The 12,895-nt window shown below is 38.9% G+C and overlaps 1 protein-coding gene across 3 annotated transcripts in view; it reads left to right on the plus strand.

Moving 5' to 3' along the window:
- The first annotated feature begins 303 nt into the window (after window positions 1–303).
- LOC125382027 (cell death abnormality protein 1-like) overlaps window positions 304–12,895 on the plus strand; it is a 39,010-nt gene continuing 26,418 nt past the window's right edge. The window contains exon 1 of one of the 3 annotated variants that reach the window (XM_048399640.1): window positions 304–409. The gene's annotated coding sequence lies outside the window, so the exon portion shown is untranslated. Of the gene's footprint in view, window positions 410–11,666; window positions 11,810–11,883; window positions 12,018–12,895 lie in introns of those variants that run through there. The other 2 variants (XM_048399639.1, XM_048399641.1) reach the window with 2 other exon arrangements.

The raw sequence follows: 12,895 nt of genomic DNA on the forward strand, positions 1-12,895 counted from the left end.
GGGATCGGGTTGTCAAGCTCGCTGTCCTGGTTGATGCATGTCATGGTATCCCAATTGAGTAGATCGATGCTCATGATGTCAGTCACTGGATTGTCGCGTCCATACTTGATTAGCCCGCCAACATATAGCTGGAATATTGCAAAGTGTGGCGTTAACCAACAAACAAGCAAACAAACAACAATAAAAAATTCATCCGGTGCAGGGGTTACGTCCGCAACATCAGGAAACACAGTTAACCGTTTACCTTTTTGAAAGCGAACAAAGCCTAGTGAGCAATGTCAGTATGAAAGGTTATGCTGGTCTCAGAGATGGTCACGTGATGGCGGTTACTACTGTCATCACGTGACTGGTGCACGATCGCACGACACCTCCACTGCAGGTGGCGAGCATCGTAGGCAATGGCTCATCGGTAAGTATTGTCAACAAATCTCATTCGTAAAAGTTAGATATCTTTTTAACCGTTGTTTTGAATCGACGAGGTCCTTCAATATATTTTCGATGTATGTCAGTGTTTATACATAACCTTTTATATCAACAGTGGAAATGTAAAAACCCATTTGTGCCGATGAACATCGCCGTATTATGAGAGTAGATCACCCAGCTAATCATGATCACATCATCTCTATGTATACCCATGTATACCATATCTACTCATCTGTAGGGATATATACCCATATATATATATGAATACTAATACTACTACTAATAATAATACACCCATGGCGATCCGATGTAGAATAGATCTTCAGCAACCCCTGCTTGCTGTAAAAGGCGACTATGCTTGTCGTATGAGGTGACTAACGGGATCGAGTGGTCAGGCTCGCTGACTTGGTTGATGCAGGTCATCGTATCCTAAATATTGCGTGGATCGATGCGTCATATAGCTGGAATATTGCTCACTCCGACGTTAAACAACAAAACAGACAAACAAAACTAATAATAATTAATAATAATATTTATATTATGTTGTCAATTATGACAAGTCTCTTCATTTTGCTTTTCAGAAAACAATGTTATTGTGAATGGTCATAGTTCTTAGAATCACTATTCATACTTCCACAATGATAATTTTGTGTTTCTTTGATGTATTTGGTTCACCAACGGTGCAATGGGATATTTAAAGCATACCAAGCCTTGTATGTTGCACTTTGGCACATGGCCAAAAATACCGTTTCCATGTCCTTCATGAAAAATGTTTCTAAATATAGTCAATGTATTTTATATAGTTTGATTCTAAATATAGGACATGTACCGATTATACCTCATACCCGATTATACCCGACCATATCTAAGTTACATGACCGTGCTTCTTGGGAAACGGCTTACTGGTAGTATGTTACAAAAGTTAGAAGAAAGACCATATCTAAGTTACATGACCGCGCTTCTTGGTAAACGGCTTACTGGTAATATGTTACAAAAGTTAGAAGAAAGACCATATCTTAGTTACATGACCGCGCTTCTTGGTAAACGGCTTACTGGTAATATGTTACAAAAGTTAGTAGAAAGACCATATCTAAATTACGTGACCGTGCTTCTTGGTAAACGGCTTACTGGTAATATGTTACAAAAGTTAGGAGAAAGACCATATCTAAGTTACATGACCGCGCTTCTTGGTAATCGGCTCACTGGTAATATGTTACAAAAGTTAGAAGAAAGACCATATCTAAGTTACATGACCGCGCTTCTTGGTAAACGGCTTACTGGTAATATGTTACAAAAGTTAGAAGAAAGACCATATCTAAGTTACATGACCGTGCTTCTTGGTAAACGGCTTACTGGTAATATGTTACAAAAGTTAGAAGAAAGACCATATCTAAGTTACATGACCGTGCTTCTTGGTAAACGGCTTACTGGTAGTATGTTACAAAAGTTAGAAGAAAGACCATATCTAAGTTACATGACCGCGCTTCTTGGTAAACGGCTTACTGGTAATATGTTACAAAAGTTAGAAGAAAGACCATATCTTAGTTACATGACCGCGCTTCTTGGTAAACGGCTTACTGGTAATATGTTACAAAAGTTAGTAGAAAGACCATATCTAAATTACGTGACCGTGCTTCTTGGTAAACGGCTTACTGGTAATATGTTACAAAAGTTAGAAGAAAGACCATATCTAAGTTACATGACCGCGCTTCTTGGTAATCGGCTCACTGGTAATATGTTACAAAAGTTAGAAGAAAGACCATATCTAAGTTACATGACCGCGCTTCTTGGTAAACGGCTTACTGGTAATATGTTACAAAAGTTAGAAGAAAGACCATATCTAAGTTACATGACCCCGCTTCTTGGTAAATGGAAGGGGTGGGTTCAGACTGTTGCTGGACTGTGTCTTTCAAGGATACAAGGAAGGTGTCAATCTGATATGTGGTTATATTTATTCCTGTTTGTGGGAACTAGGCAATCTTGGGCGCTGATCGTAGCTTGACAGTATGTCTCGCTGCATCGCCGGTGAATGTATATTCCTCGCCTAGTACACTGTACTTAAAGCGCAAGTGTACTAAGGGGCGGGATAAAAATAACTCAGCCTCAATAAAAAAGTCTCATCCACAATATTGAAATCCTCATCAATGCAGAGTTTTTAGTGAGCAATGCAATAATCTTTGACAGAGAGACATGACCATGAGAGACAGTATGCCTGTAACTCTTATTTATCAATTATCATTTCAAATCTTCAATTTCAAGAGGCCATAACAGTTTTTTGCAATAACCTAAAATGATAAACAAAAGAAATATCCCCTATTAACATTGTTTGTTCCTAAAAAGAGAACAGGAAGATACTTGTATGATCAAAAGACATGAGGGGCGGTCGGGTAGCCTAGTGGTTAAAGCGTTCGCTCGTCATGCCGAAGACCAATGTTCGATTCCCGACATGGGTACAATGTGTGAAGCCCATTTCTGGTGTCCCCCGCCGTGATATTGCTGGAATATTGCTAAAAGCCGCGTAAAACCATACTCACTCACTCACTCTCACTCAAAAGACATGAATTACCAACATCATTACAAGTTATGCGATGAGAATCAAGTTTGCCTAAAATGTACCCTATTGCAGTTTGAGCTGCATCAGTTGTGAGGATTAATGGTTTGTTTTGGTCGGGATATGCAAGGGTGGCGGCTGTTGCAAGAGCTTGCTGTAGCTCTTTGAATGTCTCTTCGCAACTGTTGGACCATTCGAAAGACACATAATTTTGCAGAATGTTGTATAGAGGGGAGACGATGCCAGAAAGGCTTGCTATAAGTTGTGATGATAAGAGGTCAGCCTAAGAAATGAGCATGTCATGGACAATTTTAAAGTGTGGGATCTGTGTGACTGAATCTATTTTTGAAGGATCGACATGGATGCCATCTTTGCTGAAGATACACACTAAATAGGTGACTTGTCTTGTTGCAAATATACATTTGCTTGGTTTTAAAGTGAGTCCTGCTTCTTTGATCTTTTGGAATAGTGCCTTGAGGTGATTCAAATGTCAAACGTTTTAGAAAATATATACTATGAAGTCATCTATATTTACTAATATGTAACGCCAATTCATTTCTTAATTGCCTCTGAAATCTTTTGCAGAAATGCCATTGCAGCATTTTTTAGGCCAATCTCATTAAAATCAGACCTCAGTTCTCGCTACCGCTAAACAAGGATCTGAGGACATCCCATTAGGGGTGGTCACGTCAGAACGACCTTTCACCCGACCAATCAGAGCATCGCTTACCAGATTATGAAAGTGACAGTCGGAATGGGATTTCTAATCATGCAGCCTCGAAAACTTTAACTCCGAACGATAGTTACAGGTTTACGACTGAATCCATACCATCTAGACCATCTATTAGCCATTCCAGAATGTTCTTTTGTTCAGGTTTCAAATTTTTAATCGAGAATTTGTCAAAATATGTTTTGGAGCGTAGTTGCCAATTTGAAATTAGTGCCGTAAAGCACGAGAAAGCTGCCTTCTTATTGGTCATTCCATTGGTCGGTCAAAGTTCGCACAAGGTCGGTCTGACGTGACCCGTAATGGGATGTCCTCAGATCTTTGTTTAGTGGTCCATCGTAAGTGTCGCTCTGCCCACAAGTGACGTTGACGTATGTGTAATTGAGTCAAAATCGGCCCGCAGTATGGCCGTCGTACTTGAAGGTGAGCAGTTCTCAGACGGTTTCGAACAGTTTGCGCACTCAGTCTACCCCTAAACAGTTCATTTCTGGTTGATGTAGCCGTCAAAAATCGGTTACGGAGGTGACGTAAGACAATCTGACGATCCTCTGCATGTGACGTCACACGTGGTCGACCTGGCTGAGGGCGATCAGCAGTGGTACCCGTTTGCTGTAGACGCGTCTGTAAATCACAAACAGTCCGTCGACTACAACCCATCATCCTTGCGACTTCAGCTACGGACGTTCCCGTCTGCAACATGCCGATGGCACGTTCAAGTTGCACATTTGAAAGGCGTGGCATGACAAATGGCCGTAAAGACTTTTGTTTTCTTGTGTTTTTCATTTTTTGTTAATGACTGCTAACAAGTATGGCTGAAAACACGTGCGGTATTATGGCCACGTGACCAGTTGCACGTGAAAAAACACTTTTGCTACTATAGTGCTGTGCACATGATTTTGATCGATTAACCTGCACAAAAACAATACGTGGCCATTACTGTTTAAATACACAATAAGGGCCCACAATGATAACTGGTCAAAATGTTACAATTTAAGGATTGTGAAGTTTTTAATTTGGTTCAGTATATATTTTCTATAATCTACGACAATGCGGCAAGAGCTATCACGTTTTTTAACCATGACAATGGGAGAGTGCCATTCAGAAGAACTGGGCTGAATGCTATTGCCTTTTAACATTTCTTGCATCTTTCTGGAACATTCTTTTCTAGTGGGTGCGTTTTGCCGATAAAAAGGGAGTCTAATGGGTCTGGCGTCACCTGTTTCTATTTTGTGATGATGTAAGTGAGTGTGTCCTAATTCTGACCAATCTGAGGCAAAAACTGATCTTTATGATTGGAGAAATGCATTTTACTGTATACTTAGACTTTCAATATTCTAAAAATGATTTTGGGGACATAAGCTCCACGATGTTCAGGGGTATTGCTATGGTGCAGATCTAGTCACCAAGGACGTTGATGATGCAAGTGCGGCAAATGTTTCACTTCAAATTCAAGTTCCACTAATCTTGGTACTGTAGCACTGGCATTCCTCGTGAAACTGAGTTGTGTTTGGGCGATTGCTTCTCAACTATTTTGTAACAGTATTCGGGGTTTGGACCCAGCATGTACAACTTTTAGTTTGGAAACATTTCTTTTGTTCGTCAGTTTACATAAAAAGTTATGCTATTTATGTCCATCATTCACAATCTTAATAACTGAAAAGTGCATTCCTCCGGTAGATGTGAGTGAAAAACATGTCAAGTTGGGTGGGTCTTGCTAAAAATGCTGTTGTAAAAAAAGGATCTTTAAAAATGCTTTATTATACTACTATTTTCATTGTTCTGTTTCAAAATCACCTACATTTGTACAGTTATTATGTTTTAGTGAACAGTGAGCAAATTTTAAGATTCTCTCCATGGGTTGAATTTGAATGTGCCGTTAAATAATCTCAGCTCTAGTTTCAGAAGAAAAATAAATCTCAGCCCCTAAAAATTAGGACCCATGTAAAAAACATGACCCTACCCCAACACACGCACGCACGCACGCACGCACGCACGCACCTCACACACACACACACACACACACACACACACACACACACACACACACACACACACACATGGCCCGCCCCTTAGACTGACCACCTCGGACATTTTGAAGGTAGCGAGTGTTGACTTGTACATTTGCACTCATCTGATCCCATCACTTGATCAATTCCATTCTCTTAGTCGGTGCTCAGTATATGAACGATGAACAATTGGCTATGCACAGTCACTCAGGCTTTTAATCCATCCAGGTTGGGTAAGAGGGAATGAGCCTACTGGATAATGTAGCACAAAACTGAACAATGGAACATACGACTTAACAAGTTAACACACAACGTATACACATAACCTAGGCCGAACAAAGTAACATACGACTTAACAAGTTAACGACTTATACACATAACCTAGGCCGAACAAAGTAACATACGACTTAACAAGTTAACATACAACTTATACACATAACCTAGGCCGAACAATGTAACATACGACTTAACAAGTTAACACACAACTTATACACATAACCTAGGCCGAACAATGGAACATACGACTTAACAAGTTAACACACAACTTATACACATAACCTAGGCCGAACAATGGAACATACGACTTAACAAGTTAACACACGACTTATACACATAACCTAGGCCGAACAATGTAACATACGACTTAACAAGTTAACACACGACTTATACACATAACCTAGGCCGAACAATGTAACATACGACTTAACGACGTCACACATAACTTATACACAAACCTAGAACGAACAATGTCACATACGACTTAACAAGTTAACACACAACTTATACACATAACCTAGGCCGAACAATGTAACATATGACTTAACGAGTTAACACACTACTTATACACATAACCTAGGCCGAACAATGTAACATACGACTTAACAAGTTAACACACGACTTATACACATAACCTAGGCCGAACAATGTCACATACGACTTAACAAGTTAACACACGACTTATACACATAACCTAGACCGAACAATGTAGCATATGACTTAACAAGTTGACACACAACTTATACACATAACCTAGACCGAACAATGTAACATATGACTTAACAAGTAAACACACGACTTATACACGTAACCTAGACCGAACGATGTAACATACGACTTAACAAGTTAACACACGACTTATACACATAACCTAGACCGAACAATGTAACATACGACTTAACAAAGTAACCAGCGACTTATAAACGTAACCGAGACCGGACAATGTAACATACGACTTAACAAGTTAACACACGACTTATACACATAACCTAGGCCGATCAATGTAACATAGGACTTAACAATGTAACCCGCGACTTATATATGTAACTGAGACCGGACAATGTAACATACGACTTAACCACGTCACACATAACTGAACAATGTTACATACGACTTAAGAATGTAACACACGACTTATCCACGTAACCAAGACCTGACAATGTCACATACGATTAAACCACGTAACACCTGACTGAACAATGTAACATACGACTTAACACTGTAACACGCGACTTATCCATGTAAACTGGACCGAACAATGTAACATACAACTTAATCACGTAAGTGACGGAACCAAGACCAAACAATGTAACAAACGACGGACCAATATGTCACTCGACTTGACCACGTTACCAAGACCGAACAATGTAACATACGACTTAACAATGTAACACACTACTTATACACATAACCTAGGCCGAACAAAATAACATATGACTTAACAAGTTAACACACGACTTATACACATAACCTAGACCGAACAATGTAACATATGACTTAACAAGTTGACACACAACTTATACACAAACCTAGACTGAACAATGTAACATACGACTTAACAATGTAACCCGCGACTTATAAATGTAACCGAGACCGGACAATGTAACATACGACTTAACAAGTTAACACACGACTTATACACATAACCTAGGCCGAACAATGTAACATACGACTTAACAAGTTAACACACGACTTATACACATAACCTAGGCCGAACAATGTAACATACGACTTAACAAGTTAACACACGACTTATACACATAACCTAGACCGAAAAATGTAACATACGACTTAACAATGTAACCCGCGACTTATAAATGTAACCGAGACCGGACAATGTAACATACCACTTAACAAGTTAACACACGACTTATACACATAACCTAGACCAAACAATGTAACATACGACTTAACAAGTTAACACACAACTTATACACATAACCTAGGCCGAACAATGTAACATATGACTTAACAAGTTGACACACAACTTATACACATAACCTAGACCGAACAATGTAACATATGACTTAACAAGTTGACACACAACTTATACACATAACCTAGACCGAACAATGTAACATACGACTTAACAAGTTAACACACGACTTATACACATAACCTAGACCGAACAATGTAACATACGACTTAACAATGTAACCCGCGACTTATAAATGTAACCGAGACCGGACAATGTAACATACGACTTAACAAGTTAACACACGACTTATACACATTACCTAGGCTGAACAATGTAACATACGAATTAACAAGTTAACACACAACTTATACACATAACCTAGGCCGAACAATGTAACATACGACTTAACAAGTTAACACACGACTTATACACATAACCTAGACCAAACAATGTAACATACGACTTAACAAGTTAACACACGACTTATACACATAACCTAGACCGAACAATGTAACATATGACTTAACAAGTTGACACACAACTTATACACAAACCTAGGCCGAACAATGTAACATACGACTTAACAAGTTAACACATAACTTATACAACAACCTAGGCCGAAAAATGTAACATACGACTTAACAAGTTAACACACTACTTATACACATAACCTAGGCCGAACAATGTAACATACCACTTAACAAGTTAACACACGACTTATACACATAACCTAGACCGAACAATGTAACATACGACTTAACAATGTAACCCGCGACCTATAAATGTAACCGAGACCGGACAATGTAACATACGACTTAACAAGTTAACACACGACTTATACACATAACCTAGGCCGAACAATGTAACATACGACTTAACAAGTTAACACACAACTTATACACATAACCTAGGCCGAACAATGTAACATATGACTTAACAAGTTGACACACAACTTATACACAAACCTAGACCGAACAATGTAACATACGACTAAACAAGTAAACACACAACTTATACACAAACCTAGGCCGAACAATGTCACATACGACTTAACAAGTTAACACACAACTTATACACAAACCTAGGCCGAAAAATGTAACATACGACTTAACAAGTTAACACACGACTTATACACATAACCAAGGCCGAACAATGTAACATACGACTTAACAAGTTAACACACGACTTATACACATAACCTAGACCGAACAATGTAACATACGACTTAACAATGTAACCCGCCACTTATAAATGTAACCGAGACCGGACAATGTAACATACGACTTAACAAGTTAACACACGACTTATACACATAACCTAGACCGAACAATGTAACATACGAATTAACAAGTTAACACACGACTTATACACATAACCTAGGCCGAACAATGTAACATACGACTTAACAAGTTAACCCACGACTTATACACATAACCTAGGCCGAACAATGTAACATACGACTTAACAATGTAACCCGCGACTTATATATGTAACTGAGACCTGACAATGTAACATACGACTTAACCACGTCACACATAACTGAACAATGTTACATATGACTTAACCATGTAACACACGACTTATCCACGTAAACAAGACCTGACAATGTCACATACGATTAAACCACGTAACACCTGACTGAACAATGTAACATACGACTTAACACTGTAACACGCGACTTATCCATGTAAACTGGACCGAACAATGTAACATACAACTTAATCACGTAAGTGACGGAACCAAGACCGAACAATGTAACAAACGACGGACCAATATATCACTCGACTTGACTACGTTACCAAGACCGAACCATGTAACAAACGACTTAAACACGTAACCAAGACCAAACAATGTAACAAACGACTTAAACACGTAACCAAGACCGAACAATGTAACAAACGACTTAAACACGTAACCAAGACCAAACAATGTAACAAACGACTTAAACACGAAAGACATGACTTAAGAACGTAACCAAGACCGAACAATGTAACCAACGACTTAACAGTGTAATACATGACTTAACCATGTAACCAAGACCGAACAATGTAACCAAGACTGAACAATGTAACATACGACTTAACCACGTAAGTGACGGAACCAAGACCAAACGATGTAACAAATGACTGACCAATGTAACACTCGACTTAACCACGGAACCACGAGTGAACAATGTAACATACAACATAATCACGTAAGTGACGGAACCAAGACCAAACGATGTCACAAACGACTGACCAATGTAACACTCGACTTAACCACGGAACCAAGACCGAACAATGTAACAAACGACTTAACAATGTAATACATGAATAAACCACGTAACCAAGACCGAACAATGTAACATACGACTTAACAATGTAACATGACTTAACCACGGAACCACGAGTGAACAATGTAACATACAACTTAATCACGTAAGTGACGGAACCAAGACCAAACGATGTAACAAACGACTGACCAATGTAACACTCGACTTAACCACGGAACCAAGACCGAACAATGTAACAAACGGCTGAACAATGTAACAAACGACTGAACAATGTACCATTATTATTATTAATAAAATCGGATACGACTTAACCACGTAAGTGACGTAACCCAGGGCGAACAATGACACACGACTGAAACATGTCCTATCTGACAAATGCGATTTACAAAAGGAAAACGAAACTTCTTCTCCTGTTTGGGTTTGGGGATTTAGTTCATACCTTGGACAGGTTTACAGCTAAAGGTGACGCTGAATGCCCTTGACCATACCATAGGACTTGTTCTTTTCGAACTAGTTTCTAATTAACTTGTTGACAACCTTGGTTTGTTTGTATGTTTGTTCGTTGTTTAAAGCCGCACTCAGCAATATTCCAGCAATGTGACGAAGGTCTGTAAATAATCGAGTCTGGACCAGACAATTCAGTGATTGACATCATGACCATCGATCCATGCAATTGGGATACGATGACATGCATCAACCAAGTCAGCGAGCCTGACCACCTGATCCCGTTAGTCGCCTCTAACGACAAGCATAGTCGCCTTTTACAACAAGCGTGGGTTGCTAAAGACCTATTCTACCCCGGATTTTCTCAGGTCTGATAACCTTGGTAGGAAAGAAGTGCATGTATACTAGTATATGTTTTAGGACATATAGTCTGTAATGAAACTATTTGACATTTAACCCACTAAATCAAAATGAAATGTTTACATTGCCTTATCTAAACGTTATGTGTACATACTTACATATATTAGCCTACAGTGGTATTGCGTATCGTCAATGGGTGGAACTGAACGTAAACAATAACATGCTCATAATCGATTATCCCGTGTATTACATCGCCCGCGCAGGGAGCCGCGCCCCTCCCCCATAACATACTTATACTGAACATATACACATTCCGAAATTAAAGTTTAAAGTAGAAAATGCATCAACAAAAATGGACATGCATACTAGTTATTTATTTACTCTAAACCAGACATGGTATACTGGTGTCGTTTCGAGAATTTATGCAAGATTGATCCCCAGTCTAGACATTGTAATTAGCTCCATGTGTGACAATACTGCCGGGTTGAAATAGCATAGTGGATTTTGAATGACTTGAATCTAGCCTCCTTGGACTGCCAATTTGCCTGACTCTGTTTTTCCTTAAAATTGTTTATTTAACATTTCTTGAAAAAAAAACACATTCATGACTCATTCAAACCAGAGACCATAAAATAGGTTTCTATTTTATGGTCGCTGTTCAAACTATTAAAAGCACTTTGCGTTTAAACCGAAGCTCTTCGCATGGTTTTTCTATCTCCATTTCCCCTGTATGGAGCTTTGGAATCTGGGTCGCTCTTCCGAACGCAGTCAGCAATGTTCACAAGTGACAAGCAAGCACACAAGCGTTAAACTTCCTTATTACAGCTGTGAGGTTAGTTCGCATTTTCGTCGCGTATACGTAATATAGTATTAATAAAACGTCATATAACAGGAATGTAGTAATTATTTCCGTTCCAGTGTTACTCAAATGGGAGGGGATGTTTTCAGTCTCTTGATCCCTGGTGTTGATAAAGAAAGTTGAGACTCGGTTCTGAATTTAACCTAAAAGCCAAGTTAATATGCATCGTTCCTGCCTTATGGTAAGATTTGGCAAACGCATTTTTGAATATTTTAACGGTTCTAAGCACTTATATTGTTCCATATGTTTTAATTGGTGGAGTTTTCAGTTTTGACAGACCTGTGACAAAGAAATGTTTGCGAAAATTTTGATTGATTTTCCATTTACCGAATTCATGCTTTCTGCTCAATATCTGAATCACATAAGATTGCATGGATATCGTCATTACTAATTCAAGAAGAGTGTTTCAATGCTAACCATCCGAATATTATGTTGTGTGCAAAAACCTCATGCCGCATGCGGTGTGAGAAATTTACTTGGGTGCCAGAGATCTTTAGATTTTCTCCTATAGCCTGTTTTTTTTCAATCCAAGAACTTGACATAAGCGTTTGAGAAGGACCCCTTAAATTTGTCCTTAATTTTGAACACTGTGTTGTGGTGGTCGTGACACAATGTAAGTGGAAATTCATCTATAACTCAGTGTATGGTATCTAAAGAACAGGATCAGGGTTAGAAACTAACATTTTTTGTCCACTAGTCCTTATAATGATAACATATAGCAAAACCCTTAAAATGGGCCAATTTCTACTAGTCCTTAGGTTACTTTTACTATTGGGCAGTTTGGTAAGGACTACAGGACTAGTGCCAATTTCTAACACTGAGGATCATGTAGACTACATGATGTAACTAGTGTAACTAGTAATCTGTACCAACAAACTTGAAGACCCATCTGTTAGAACAGAATATTAGTTACATGGCCCTGTGCTTAAAGCTGCCGGCCCTAGATGTACTATGGAATATTCTGTGTAAATTCATTCATAACCTATGGTTTGTTGTTGTATCAAACTTCATGAAAATGGATAGGTTGGCTAGGAGGGTTGGTTGGTTGGTTTGTTGTTT

Source organism: Haliotis rufescens, unplaced genomic scaffold (assembly GCF_023055435.1).
Source record: "Haliotis rufescens isolate VD_foot unplaced genomic scaffold, xgHalRufe1.0.p SCAF_2, whole genome shotgun sequence".
NCBI classification, from domain to species: Eukaryota; Metazoa; Mollusca; class Gastropoda; order Lepetellida; family Haliotidae; genus Haliotis; species Haliotis rufescens.